General features: G+C 44.4%; 1 protein-coding gene and 2 pseudogenes across 8 annotated transcripts in view; 2 read left to right on the top strand and 1 right to left on the bottom strand.

Annotated features, from left to right (window-relative positions):
- The window catches only part of BAIAP2 (BAR/IMD domain containing adaptor protein 2), a 455,453-nt gene that overhangs the window by 74,469 nt on the left and 368,066 nt on the right, over nt 1-12,918 (bottom strand). The gene's annotated exons all lie outside the window — the stretch shown is intronic.
- On the top strand, nt 1,882-2,000 carry LOC134895939 (5S ribosomal RNA; annotated as a pseudogene).
- Nucleotides 2,193-2,311, top strand: LOC134898213 (5S ribosomal RNA; annotated as a pseudogene).

Raw genomic sequence — 12,918 nt, 5'->3', positions numbered from 1 at the left:
ATGGTCAATAGATACAAATACAAAAGACGCAGTTATTTCATTAAGACTATGGTATTAAGGGATTTAGGATCTAATATTTAATGGTAGAATTGTGCTCATAAATAGACCAACATGAGACAGTTATAAGTGGGAGAGATAAAGTCCTATGTACATATATAATATACATTGCTTATAAAAGGTAAATATAATAGAAAGGTAGTCCACAATTAAGGGTACAATCTCTGGTGATACACTGGAACGAATAGAATAGTTTTCATATTATAAAGACATCATTTATGAATTGTTAAGTATACACAATTTTTCCACTATGCATTTACAACACCCGGTCTTCCAAGTGGGTCTCCCATCCATATAGATGGGTCACAATAGATGTGCAATCTTTATACACTTGCATAGAACATGATAAAGGGATTGAAGCCTGCAACGAATTCCTCAGCAAGGACCATCTAATCGCAGAGGATCACAGAGTTTTCCTGTGCGAAATTATGCTCTTCATTTTAAAACATAATTATTTTAAGTTTTTAGATGGATTTTATCTCCAGATCTGTGGCACAGCTATGGGGACTATTTTTGCACCTAGCTTCGCGAATCTTTTTATGGGACAATGGGAGAACAAATATATTTTCACAAACAATCCGTACCAACACAACATAATTTTTTATAAACTATACATTGATGACATTTTGATTGTATGGGAAGGAGATCAACAGGTTTTTAAAGAGTTTTTAACACATATCTCGGCAAACAGCATGAATCTCAGCTTCACAGCAGTGGAGGACACCGAAAGAATTGAATTTCTGGACCTGGTCCTGACACACTCAGGTAGTGAAATCATCACGAGCAACTTCATCAAGAAGGTAGACATGAATAGCTACGTGCACTACAAGAGTAATCACCGGCAACAGTGGAAAGACAACATCCCATTCTCTCAGTTTAACAGAATAGCACGTAACTGTAAGAGAAATGAAGAAAGAGATCAGCAACTGGAAGTTTACAAGGAGAGATTCAAGGAAAAGGGGTACCCTGCACAACTCCTGGAAGGAGCTATGGCTAGAACCAAAGAATTGGAAAGAGGCGAACTTCTGAAATACAAACCCAAGGAAAATAGGGAAGATAATGTCAAGTTCATCACGACATACAGCAGGCATGAGAAATTTATTAAACAATCACTCAAAAAACACTGGCACATCTTATTAATGGACCCTATTTTAAAAGATTACCTTACCAAAAAACCCAAACTAGTGTTTCGAAAATCACAAAGCTTGAAGGACCTGGTGGCACCCAGCATGCTAAGAAACCCTGAAACTAGGAACCCCATGCCGAAATGTGTGGGCAGTTTTAAGTGTGGGAAGTGCAACATTTGCAAGTACCTTCATCATAACAGAAAATCCTTCAACAACACCAACATTAAGAAGAAATACCGAATCAAACAGTTTATTAATTGTAACACACCATCTGTAATCTATCTTCTGGAATGTCCTTGCGGTCTGAAGTATATTGGCAAAACCAAAAGAATCCTGAAACTTCGCATCCAAGAACACATTAGGAATATAAAGAACAAAGTCCTCACACATGCAGTATCGAGACATTTCCATCAATACCACAATTCGGATCCAGAGACATTAACTTTTAAAGGTATCGAACTGGTATCGTTGGGAGAAAGAGGAGGAGACCTTTCCAACCTCCTCTCCAGAAGGGAAATGTTCTGGATTTATGAATTGAATACTCTCCACCCAGATGGCTTCAACGAAGGATACGAGATAGCACCCTTCTTGTAACGTAAGCCATCCCTCCTTTATATACATCCTCGGTCCCACTCTCCCCGCATTCCCTCCCCAGTCCCCCCCTTTGTCCTTGTTCTACAGTGACCCTCTGCTTCCTCATTACAGTCATACCACACTGGACATGCCCAATTCCGGCCGATCTTGGAAGCGAAGCAGTGTTGGGCCTGGCCAGTACCTGGATGGGTGACCTCCAGGGGAGACTAGGTGCTGTAAAAAATTAAACCTGAATCCCAGGGATATTCCGATCTCAACCCCCTTTTTTGATACATGTTGCCTCTCTGTTTTTTCTACATTCTGTCCTTGTCCTGGTCCTTGCTCTAACGAAACCATAATTTTAAAAAAAGCGATTATTTCTCGTCATCAGCCTGCTGTATACACTAAAGGTCTCTCCTCACGTTTCCACATTACTATTACTATCATACCAGCCTGGAGACGCCCAATGCCGTCCGAACTTGGAAGCTAAGCAAGGCTGGGCTCGGCTAGTACAAGGATGGGAGACCCACTTGGAAGACCGGGTGTTGTAAATGCATAGTGGAAAAATTGTGTATACTTAACAATTCATAAATGATGTCTTTATAATATGAAAACTATTCTATTCGTTCCAGTGTATCACCAGAGATTGTACCCTTAATTGTGGACTACCTTTCTATTATATTTACCTTTTATAAGCAATGTATATTATATATGTACATAGGACTTTATCTCTCCCACTTATAACTGTCTCATGTTGGTCTATTTATGAGCACAATTCTACCATTAAATATTAGATCCTAAATCCCTTAATACCATAGTCTTAATGAAATAACTGCGTCTTTTGTATTTGTATCTATTGACCATTTTTTCTGAATATATCCTTCCTCTGTTTTATATCCGATCTGGAGACGACCAAGTTTTTGGATCCAATTGACATACAGACAATATTCTGTTTACTCAGACTCTTAAAGTATGTCCGCCGCAGGAATGTGTCATCCTACTTAAGAATGTCCGCTGTGCATTCAGACTCCAGTAATATGGCTGCCGCAAGAAAGTGATGTTTAACCTTCACATAACATGTCCGCCGGGTAACCAGGCAACCGTCCGAGAGGATAACAACAACACAGTACTGTCCGCCGCACAGGACCAACGCATGCGCAGTACGATGCGCCGGATACCGGATGTGGGGCGGATATGACGTCACGCAGAGCCCGGACCGGAAGTCCGCGGCTCTGAGCGTCGTTTATGGATTTTAGCTGTTTCTTTTATGGTTTCTCACCCGTTTTTTCTTCTCCAAAGCTCTAATTAATAATTGTAACTTACATGCTGTGCAATACATACTTTGGGCAATATCTGAATAGTCATGTTAATTGATCACAGGAAGTGATGCGTACATCACTTCCTTTTAGTTTGGGTATATAAGTATGGTCTGTCTCTAGTCTCAAATCACCCCTTGATGAAGTCCAGATAGGACGAAACGCGTTGGGTGCTACTCTTTGGTCTAACCTCACCACAAAGTTAAGCTATTCGATTCCTCTTTTACATCCTTTTGAACGCCTTCTTATTCTTTTTGTGCTTTTTAAACTTTTTAAGTATTTTTTACCTTCAGTGCTAAAGTGATACTTCAAAGTTTTTTAAGTAATACATATGGTTTTATGTCACCATGCTCTTTTCTTTTCTTTTTTAAATTTTAATAATCTTTTTAATTTTGTTTTTTTGTATGGGTCATATATATATCTTTTTTATATGAGCTTGTATGTTTTTATAACCAGTTTTGTATAGTGCGTCCCACTGCAATAAATTTGTACACATTTTCTATATCATCACTCTGCTTTTAGCATTTATTCGGCACCTTTGGTCGCTCTCTACCACCTCATCCTTTGTCATATATATATATATACACACACACATACATACACACACACATATACATACACACTAGCTGGAGTACCCGGCATTGCCCGGGATTTTTAGAATGTCTATTTACAAATATAAATTTAAATATTGAACACACAGTATAAATAACATTGTGGATAGCTGAATACCCGTGCTTCGCTACGGAATGAGGATGGTAATTTACGTTGGTTGGAGATCTAGTATATAGGCATATCTTGCTTCCCTGACGCACTTTGTGTAGTGGCCGGACCCCTTTTTGGTCCCCCAAGGGACCCTGCTCTTCCCACTATACAACTCTCAGTATATGGCATCCTGCTGCCTCTATTCCCCTCCTCACATCATGTCAGTGCCCCTGTGAAATTATCGATTTTTTTTAGTTTCTTATATAGCGCAGCACATTATGTATCTCCTGATATACTCTGTGCTGCTGGGGGACCATGCTACTTCCACTAAATAACTGTGTGTGTGTGTTTGTGCTACCTGCATTCCCCTCCTCACATCATGTCACTGGCCCTGTCACATGGAGCCCTGTCATCACCGACATATCATACATGTCCTGATATAGTCTGTGCTGCTGCCTCACCCCTAGGGGTGCTAGGGGTGTCTAACCCCCACAGTGTTTGTTCCCAGCTTGTAAGTCATATGTGTACCAAGTTTGTTATAAATTGGTCCAGGCATTCCAGAGTTATGCTGTCTGCTGAAATACTCTGTGCTGCTGTCCCACCCCTAGGGATGCTAGGGTTGTCTGACCCCCTACAGTGTTTGTTCCCAGAGTGTAAGTCACATGTGTAGCAAGTTTGTTGCAAATTGCTGCAGACATTCCAGACTTATGCTGTCTGCTGAAATACTCTGTGCTGCTGCCTCACCCCTAGGAGTGCTAGGGGTGTCTTCCCTCCACAGTGTTTGTTCCCAGCTTGTAAGGCATGTGTGTACCAATTTTTAGTACATTGCTCCAGCAATTCCAGAGTTATGCTGTCTCCTGATATACTCTGTGCTGCTGTCTGCCCCCCTAGGGGTGCTAGGGATTTCAAATTGTTTTAGTTGGCTCCGCCTTGTTTTAATACGCTCGTATGTGAAATTTCACGATCTTCGCTTGTAAACTCTGGAATTGTATAGAAAGACAGAAGGACAAATTTTCATTTTTATGTATTAGATATACAGTAATATATATATATATATATATATATATATATTTACACACACGTATGTACGTATGTATGTATGTATGTATATATATATATATATATATATACACACACACACATATATGTACACATACATACATATGTACACATACATTATATATATATATATATTACACACACATATACATACATATATATATATATATATATATATATATATATATATATATATATATATATATATGTGGACAAAAAATGAGGTAGTAAAGAGCGACCAATGGTGCCGAATAATGTTAAAAAGCAGAGTAATAGTATAAAAAATGTGTACAAATTTATTGCAAATGGAACGCACTAATACAAAACTGGTTGTAAAAACATACAAGCTCATATAAAAACATATATGACTCATAAAAAAATCAAGAAGAAAGGAGCATAAAAACATATATATTCCCTAAAAACTCTGGAGTATCATTTTAGCACAGAAGATAAAAAAAATACTTTAAAAATTAAAAAACACAAAAAGAATAAAATAACGTTCATAAGGATAAAAAAAGAAGAGGAATCAAGTAGCTTAACTTTGTGGTGAGGTTAGATCAAAGAGTAACCTCACCACAAAGTATGTTTTTACAACCAGTTTTGTATTAGTGCGTTCCATTTGCAATAAATTTGTACACATTTTTTATACTATTACTCTGCTTTTTAACATTATTCGGCACCATTGGTCGCTCTTTACTACCTCATTTTTTGTCCACATAACCACTTTCATAGGTAACTGTACCAATACCTATATTTATTTGAGGTAACGAGCTGACACCCGGGTAGACTGTAGGGAGTGCCAACTTATCAGGCAGTTTTTTCTTATACATTTTTGCAGTGTTCCCATCCTAGTGTTAACATATAAGATACTGCATCCGTGGCGCTGATATCTTTCTAGTACACACACACATATAGTCATTTTGGGCTGAAAGAGCCGGCAGCATGCATGAGCAGAGTGTCAAGCGCCTGTTTTTGTTTTTTTTCCTTTATTGCTCCTCTCCCTGATGTCCTTCTAGGTCACTAAGCTATGCAATCGTGAAAACTCCATCCAAATCCATCCAGTAATTTTTGCGGGATGCCGGCACGTAGAGACAAAAATTCAGGAAAAAAAAAACATTTTGTCTCCATAGTTCATAAACAGTCCCTTATAGTATATGTCTCAAAAAATAAATAAATAAAATAGCTATGTACAGGCACAACCCTTACAGTTTTATTACATGTACAGATAAAGACCTGGAGGGGAAAAAAAATAAGATTTTACTTACTGGTAAATCTATTTCTCGTAGTCCGTAGAGGATGCTGGGACTCCGTAAGGACCATGGGGAATAGACGGGCTCCGCAGGATATAGGGCACTCTAAGAAAGCTCTGGACTCTGGGTGTGCACTGGCTCCTCCCTCTATGCCCCTCCTCCAGACCTCAGTTAGGGAAACTGTGCCCAGAGGAGATGGACAGTACGTGGAAGGATTTTTGTAAATCTAAGGGCGAGATCCATACCAGCCACACCAATCACACCGTATAACTTGTGATAAACTTACCCAGTTAACAGTATGAACAACATAGCCACGGTTCCACCGGAAAACTATAACATAACCCTTATGTAAGCAATAACTATATACAAGTCTTGCAGAAGAAGTCCGCACATGGGACGGGCGCCCAGCATCCTCTACGGACTACGAGAAATAGATTTACCGGTAAGTAAAATCTTATTTTCTCTAACGTCCTTGAGGATGCTGGGACTCCGTAAGGACCATGGGGATTATACCAAAGCTCCCAAACGGGCGGGAGAGTGCGGATGACTCTGCAGCACCGATTGAGCAAACAGGAGGTCCTCCTCAGCCAGGGGGGTAAATTTACTAACATTCGTAATTTTCGGAAAAAGGTCAAAGTTCAATCACGAATGACATCGAAAGTGTAAAACTGCAACTTTTTGAATTTATTACGCCTAATTTACTAAGCTGTCGTATTCGGATTTTTCATTTGTTCCGATGTCGATGTCATTCGTGTTTTTTTCCCGTTTTTTACGGCAGTGATTAGCAAAACACTGCCGACTTTATCACAATGAATCTCGGCCGGATCTGTGTGATCCGTGCTGGGGTTCATTTTTTTTTTTTTTTTTTTTTAAATAAACACTGTAAAACTTTTAAAAAAATTGCGTGGGGTCCCCCCTCCTAAGCATAACCAGCCTCGGGCTCTTTGAGCCGATCCTGGTTGCAGAAATATGGGAAAAAAATTGACAGGGGTTCCCCCATATTTAAGCAACCAGCATCGGGCTCTGCGCCTGGTCCTGGTTCCAAAAATACGGGGGACAAAAAGAGTAGGGGTCCCCCGTATTTTTAAAACCAGCACCGGGCTCCACTAGCTGGACAGATAATGCCACAGCCGGGGGTCACTTTTATATAGTGCCCTGCGGCCGTGGCATCAAATATCCAACTAGTCACCCCTGGCCGGGGTACCCTGGGGGAGTGGGGACCCCTTCAATCAAGGGGTCCCCCCCCCCAGCCACCCAAGGGCCAGGGGTGAAGCCCGAGGCTGTCCCCCCCCCATCCAATGGGCTGCGGATGGGGGGGGCTGATAGCCTTTTGTGATAATGAAAAGATATTGTTTTTAGTAGCAGTACTACAAGGCCCAGCAAGCCTCCCCCGCATGCTGGTACTTGGAGAACCACAAGTACCAGCATGCAGCGGAAAAACGGGCCCGCTGGTACCTGTATTACTACTACTAAAAAAATACCCAAAAAAAGACAAGACACACACCGTGAAAGTAAAAATTTATTACATACATGCACACAAACATACATACATACATACTTACCTTATGTTCACACGCAGGTCGGTCCTCTTCTCCAGTAGAATCCAAGGGGTACCTGTTGAATAAATTCTACTCACCAGATCCCGGGTCCCAGGGTCCTCGGGGCAACCATTTGTAATCCAGGTACTTGAATAAAATAACAAAACGGATACCCGAGCCACAAACTGAAAGGGGCCCCATGTTTTCACATGGGACTCCTTTCCCCGAATGCCAGAAACCCACTCTGACTTCTGTCTAAGTGGGTTTCTTCAGCCAATCAGGGAGCGCCACGTTGTAGCACTCTCCTGATCGGCTGTGTGCTCCTGTACTGTATGACAGGCGGCACACGGCAGTGTTACAATATAGCGCCTATGCGCTCCATTGTAACCAATGGTGGGAACTTTCTGCTCAGCGGTGACGTCACTTTAGGTCAACCGCAGGGCAGAAAGTTCCCACCATTGGTTACAATGGAGCGCATAGGCGCTACATTGTAACACTGCCGTGTGCCGCCTGTCATACAGTACAGGAGCACACAGCCGATCAGGAGGGTGCTACAACATAGCGCTCCCTGATTGGCTGAAGAAACCCACTTAGACAGAAGTCAGAGTGGGTTTCTGGCATTCGGGGAAAGGAGTCCCATGTGAAAACATGGGGCCCCTTTCAGTGCGTGGCTCGGCTCTCCGTTTTGTTATTTTATTCAAGTACCTGGATTACAAATGGGTGCCCCGCGGACCCTGGGACCCTGGATCTGGTGAGTAGAATTTATTCAACAGGTACCCCTTGGATTCTACTGGAGAAGAGGACCGACCTGCGTGTGAACATAAGGTAAGTATGTATGTATGTAATAAATCTTTACTTTCACGGTGTGTGTGTCTTGTCTTTTTTTGGGTATTTTTTTAGTAATAGTACTACAGGTACCAGCGGGCCTGTTTTTCAGCCGCATGCTGGTACTTGTGGTTCTCCAAGTACCAGCATGCGGGGGAGGCTTGCTGGGCCTTGTAGTACTGCTACTAAAAACAATATCTTTTCATTATCACAAAAGGCTATCAGCCCCCCCATCCGCAGCCCATTGGATGGGGGGGACGACAGCCTCGGGCTTCACCCCTGGCCCTTGGGTGGCTGGGGGGGGGACCCCTTGATTGAAGGGGTCCCCACTCCCCCAGGGTACCCCGGCCAGGGGTGACTAGTTGGATTTTTGATGCCACGGCCGCAGGGCACTATATAAAAGTGACCCCCGGCTGTGGCATTATCTGTCCAGCTAGTGGAGCCCGGTGCTGGTTTTAAAAATACGGGGGACCCCTACTCTTTTTGTCCCCCGTATTTTTGGAACCAGGCCCAGGCGCAGAGCCCGATGCTGGTTGCTTAAATATGGGGGAACCCCTGTCATTTTTTCCCCCATATTTCTGCAACCAGGATCGGCTCAAAGAGCCGAGGCTGGTTATGCTTAGGAGGGGGGCCCCCACGCAATTTTTTTTAGAGAAAATAATCACTTTCCCACCCCTTCCCACTGATATACATGCACGGATCTCATGGATCCGTGCATGCCTATCCAATCACGAATAAAAAAAGCAGGTCTGTTTTTTTTAAGCACTTTACGAGTTGTAATTTTTCACGGCAGTGTTTTGTTTTTTTTTGCTTTGCACTTTTTAGTAAATGACCGAGATTCATACTTAAACAGCCGCGTTTTGACCGATGGTGTATTCATTCGTGATTTTTTTCCTAGGACTTCCAAATATTACGAATGCCCTCATCACTGCCGTGATTTGAGTTTAGTAAATTACCGAGATGACACTTTGATGAAAACACGGCATCTCGGTCAAAATCGGGACCTTAGTAAATTTACCCCAGGGTATCAAACTTATAGAACTTTGCAAAGGTGTTTGTCCCCGACCAAGTAGCTGCTCGGCACAACTGTAATGCCGAGACCCCTCGGGCAGCCCCCCAAGAAGAGCCCACTTTCCTAGTGGAGTGTGCCTTAACCGATTTCGGTAACGGCAATCCTGCCGTAGAATGCGCCTGCTGAATCGTGTTACAGATCCAGCGAGCAATAGTCTGCTTTGAAGCAGGAGCGCCAACCTTGTTGGCCGCATACAGAACGAACAAAGCTTCAGTCTTCCTGATTCTAGCCGTTCTGGTCACATAAATCTTCAAAGCCCTGACTACATCCAGGGACTCTGAATCCTCCAAGTCCCGTGTAGCCACAGGCACGACAATAGGTTGGTTCACATGAAAAGATGAGACCACTTTTGGCAGAAAGTGAGGGCGAGTCCTCAACTCTGCCCTATCCACGTGAAAAACCAAGTATGGGCTTTTATGTGATAAAGCCGCCAATTCGGAAACACGTCTTGCCGAAGCTAACGCCAACATGACCACTTTCCACGTGAGGTATTTCAACTCCACAGTTTTGAGTGGTTCAAACCAAGGTGACTTGAGGAAACGTAACACCACGTTAAGATCCCAAGGTGCCACCGGAGGCACAAAGGGAGGCTGAATATGCAGCACTCCCTTCACAAAATTCTGTACTTCAGGAATAGAGGCCAATTCTCTTTGAAAGAAAATGGATAAAGCCGAAATCTGGACCTTTATGGACCCTAATTTTAGGCCCAAGGTCACTCCTGTTTGAAGGAAGTGAAGTAGACGGCCCAAATGGAACTCCTCCGTAGGAGCAGCTCTGGCCTCACACCAAGAAACATATTTCCGCCATATACGGTGATAATGTTTTAACGTCACGTCTTTCCTAGCCTTGATCAGGGTAGGAATGACTTCCTCCGGAATCCCTTTTTCCGCTAGGATCCGGCGTTCAACCGCCATGCCGTCAAACGCAGCCGCGGTAAGTCTTGGAACAGACAGGGCCCCTGCCGCAGCAAGTCCTGCCTTAGAGGAAGAGGCCACGGATCCCCTGCGAGCAACTCTTGCAGCTCCGGATACAGAGTCCTCCGTGGCCAATCCGGAACAATGAGTATTGTTCTGACCCTGCTTCTTCGTATTATTCTCAACACCTTGGGTATGAGAGGAAGAGGAGGAAACACATAGACCGATCTGAACACCCAAGGTGTCACCAGAGCGTCTACCGCTACCGCCTGAGGGTCCCTTGACCTGGCGCAATACCGCTTTAGCTTTTGTTGAGACGGGATGCCATCATGTCGATTTGAGGCAGTCCCCAACGATCCGTGATCTGTGCGAAGACTTCTTGATGAAGTCCCCACTCTCCCGGATGCAGGTCGTGCCTGCTGAGGAAGTCCGCCTCCCAGTTGTCCATCCCCGGGATGAACACCGCTGACAGCGCGCTTACATGGCCTTCCTCCCACCGTAGAATCCTAGTCGCTTCTGCCATGGCCATTCTGCTCCTTGTGTTGCCTTGGCGGTTTATATGAGCCACTGCCGTGACATTGTCTGACTGAATCAGAACCGGTTTTCTCCGAAGCAATTCCTCCGCTTGACGCAGGGCGTTGTATATGGCCCTCAACTCCAGGACGTTGATGTGGAGACAAGACTCTAGGTTTCCAGAGACCTTGGAAATTTCTTCCCAGTGTCACTGCTCCCCAGCCTCTGAGGCTTGCGTCCGTGGTCACCAGGACCCAGTCCTGAATGCCGAACCTGCGACCTTCTAGTAGGTAAGCACTGTTCAGCCACCACAGGAGAGATACCCTAGTCCTGGGAGACAGGGTGATCCTTTGATGCATTTGTAAACGGGACCCGGACCACTTGTCCAAGAGGTCCCATTGAAAAGTCCTCGCATGGAACCTGCCGAAAGGGATGGCCTCGTAGGAAGCCACCATCTTCCCCAGGACCCGCGTGCAATGATGCACTGAAACCTTCTTTGGTTTTAATAGGTTCCTGACCATGGCTATGAGTTCCTGAAGCTTTTCGATCGGAAGAAAAACTTTTTTCTGGTCTGTGTCTAGAATCAGCCCCAAAAAGGTCAGACGCGTTGTAGGGACTAGCTGGGACTTCGGTATATTGAGAATCCAGCCGTGTATCTGCAACGTCTTCATGGACAGAGACACGCTGTCCAGCAACCTCTCCCAAGATCTCGCCTTTATGAGGAGATCGTCCAAGTATGGGATAATTGTGACCCCCTGTCTGCGCAGGAGCACCATCATTTCCGCCATTACCTTGGTGAAAATTCTCGGGGCCGTGGAAAGCCCAAACGGCAACGTCTGAAATTGGTAGTGACAGTCCTGCACTGCAAATCTCAGGAACGCCTGATGCGGGGGGAATATCGGAACATGAAGGTAAGCATGTCCAGGGACACCATCCAATCCCCCCTCTCCAGGCTGGCGATGACCGCCCTGAGTGATTACATTTTGAACTTGAACCTCTTCAAGTACAGGTTCAGAGATTTCAGGTTTAAAATGGGTCTGACCGAATCGTCCAGTTTCGGGACCACAAACAGGGTTGAATAATCTCTCTTTGCTGGAGATGAGGAACTGTGACAATCACCTGTTGAATATACAATTTTTGGATTGCTGCCAACACTAGCTCCCTCTCTGACGGGGAAGCCGGCAGAGTCGGTTTGAAAAATCGGCGAGGAGGCAAGTCTTCGAATTCCAGCCTGTATCCCTGAGAAACAATCTCTAATGCCCAGGGATCCACCTGCGAGTGAACCCAGACGTGGCTGAAAAACCGAAGACGAGCCCCCACCAGATCTGCCTCCCCTCAGAAAGCCCCAGCGTCATGCGGTGGACTTTGCAGACGCAGGGGAGGACTTCTGCTCTTGGGGACTAGCTGTGTGCAGCTTTTTTCCCCTGCCTTTCCCTCTGGCAACAAAGGATGATCCACGTACCTTCTTGTTTTTATTGGAACGAAAAGGTCTGCATTTGATAATGAGGTGCCTTTTTTGTATGCTGCGGGGGGACATAAGGTAAGAAATTTGACTTACCGGCCGTAGCCGTAGAGACGAGATCCGAGAGGCCGTCTCCAAACAACTCCACCCCTCTGTAAGGCAAGGACTCCATATGCCGCTTTGAATCGGCATCTCCCGTCCACTGTCGGGTCCACAAGAGCCGCCTAGCAGAAATAGACATAGCATTTATTCTGGAGCTTAGTAAACAAATGACTTTCTGAGCATCCCTCATATACAAGGCAGCATCTCTGATATGCTCTATGGTCATTTGAATGGCGTCCCTATCTAAGGTGTCAATTTCCGTAGATAAGGAATCTGCCCATGCCACAACCGCACTACAAACCCAGGCCGACGCCATAGCCGGTCGAGCAATAGTACCGGAATGATTGTAAATGTGCTTTAAGGTAATTTCCTGCCTGCGATCAGCAGGTTCCTTGAGGGAAGCCGGTA

This window comes from Pseudophryne corroboree, chromosome 3 (assembly GCF_028390025.1).
Source record: "Pseudophryne corroboree isolate aPseCor3 chromosome 3, aPseCor3.hap2, whole genome shotgun sequence".
Taxonomy (NCBI): domain Eukaryota; kingdom Metazoa; phylum Chordata; class Amphibia; order Anura; family Myobatrachidae; genus Pseudophryne; species Pseudophryne corroboree.
This window is presented reverse-complemented; position numbering and strand designations above follow the sequence as displayed.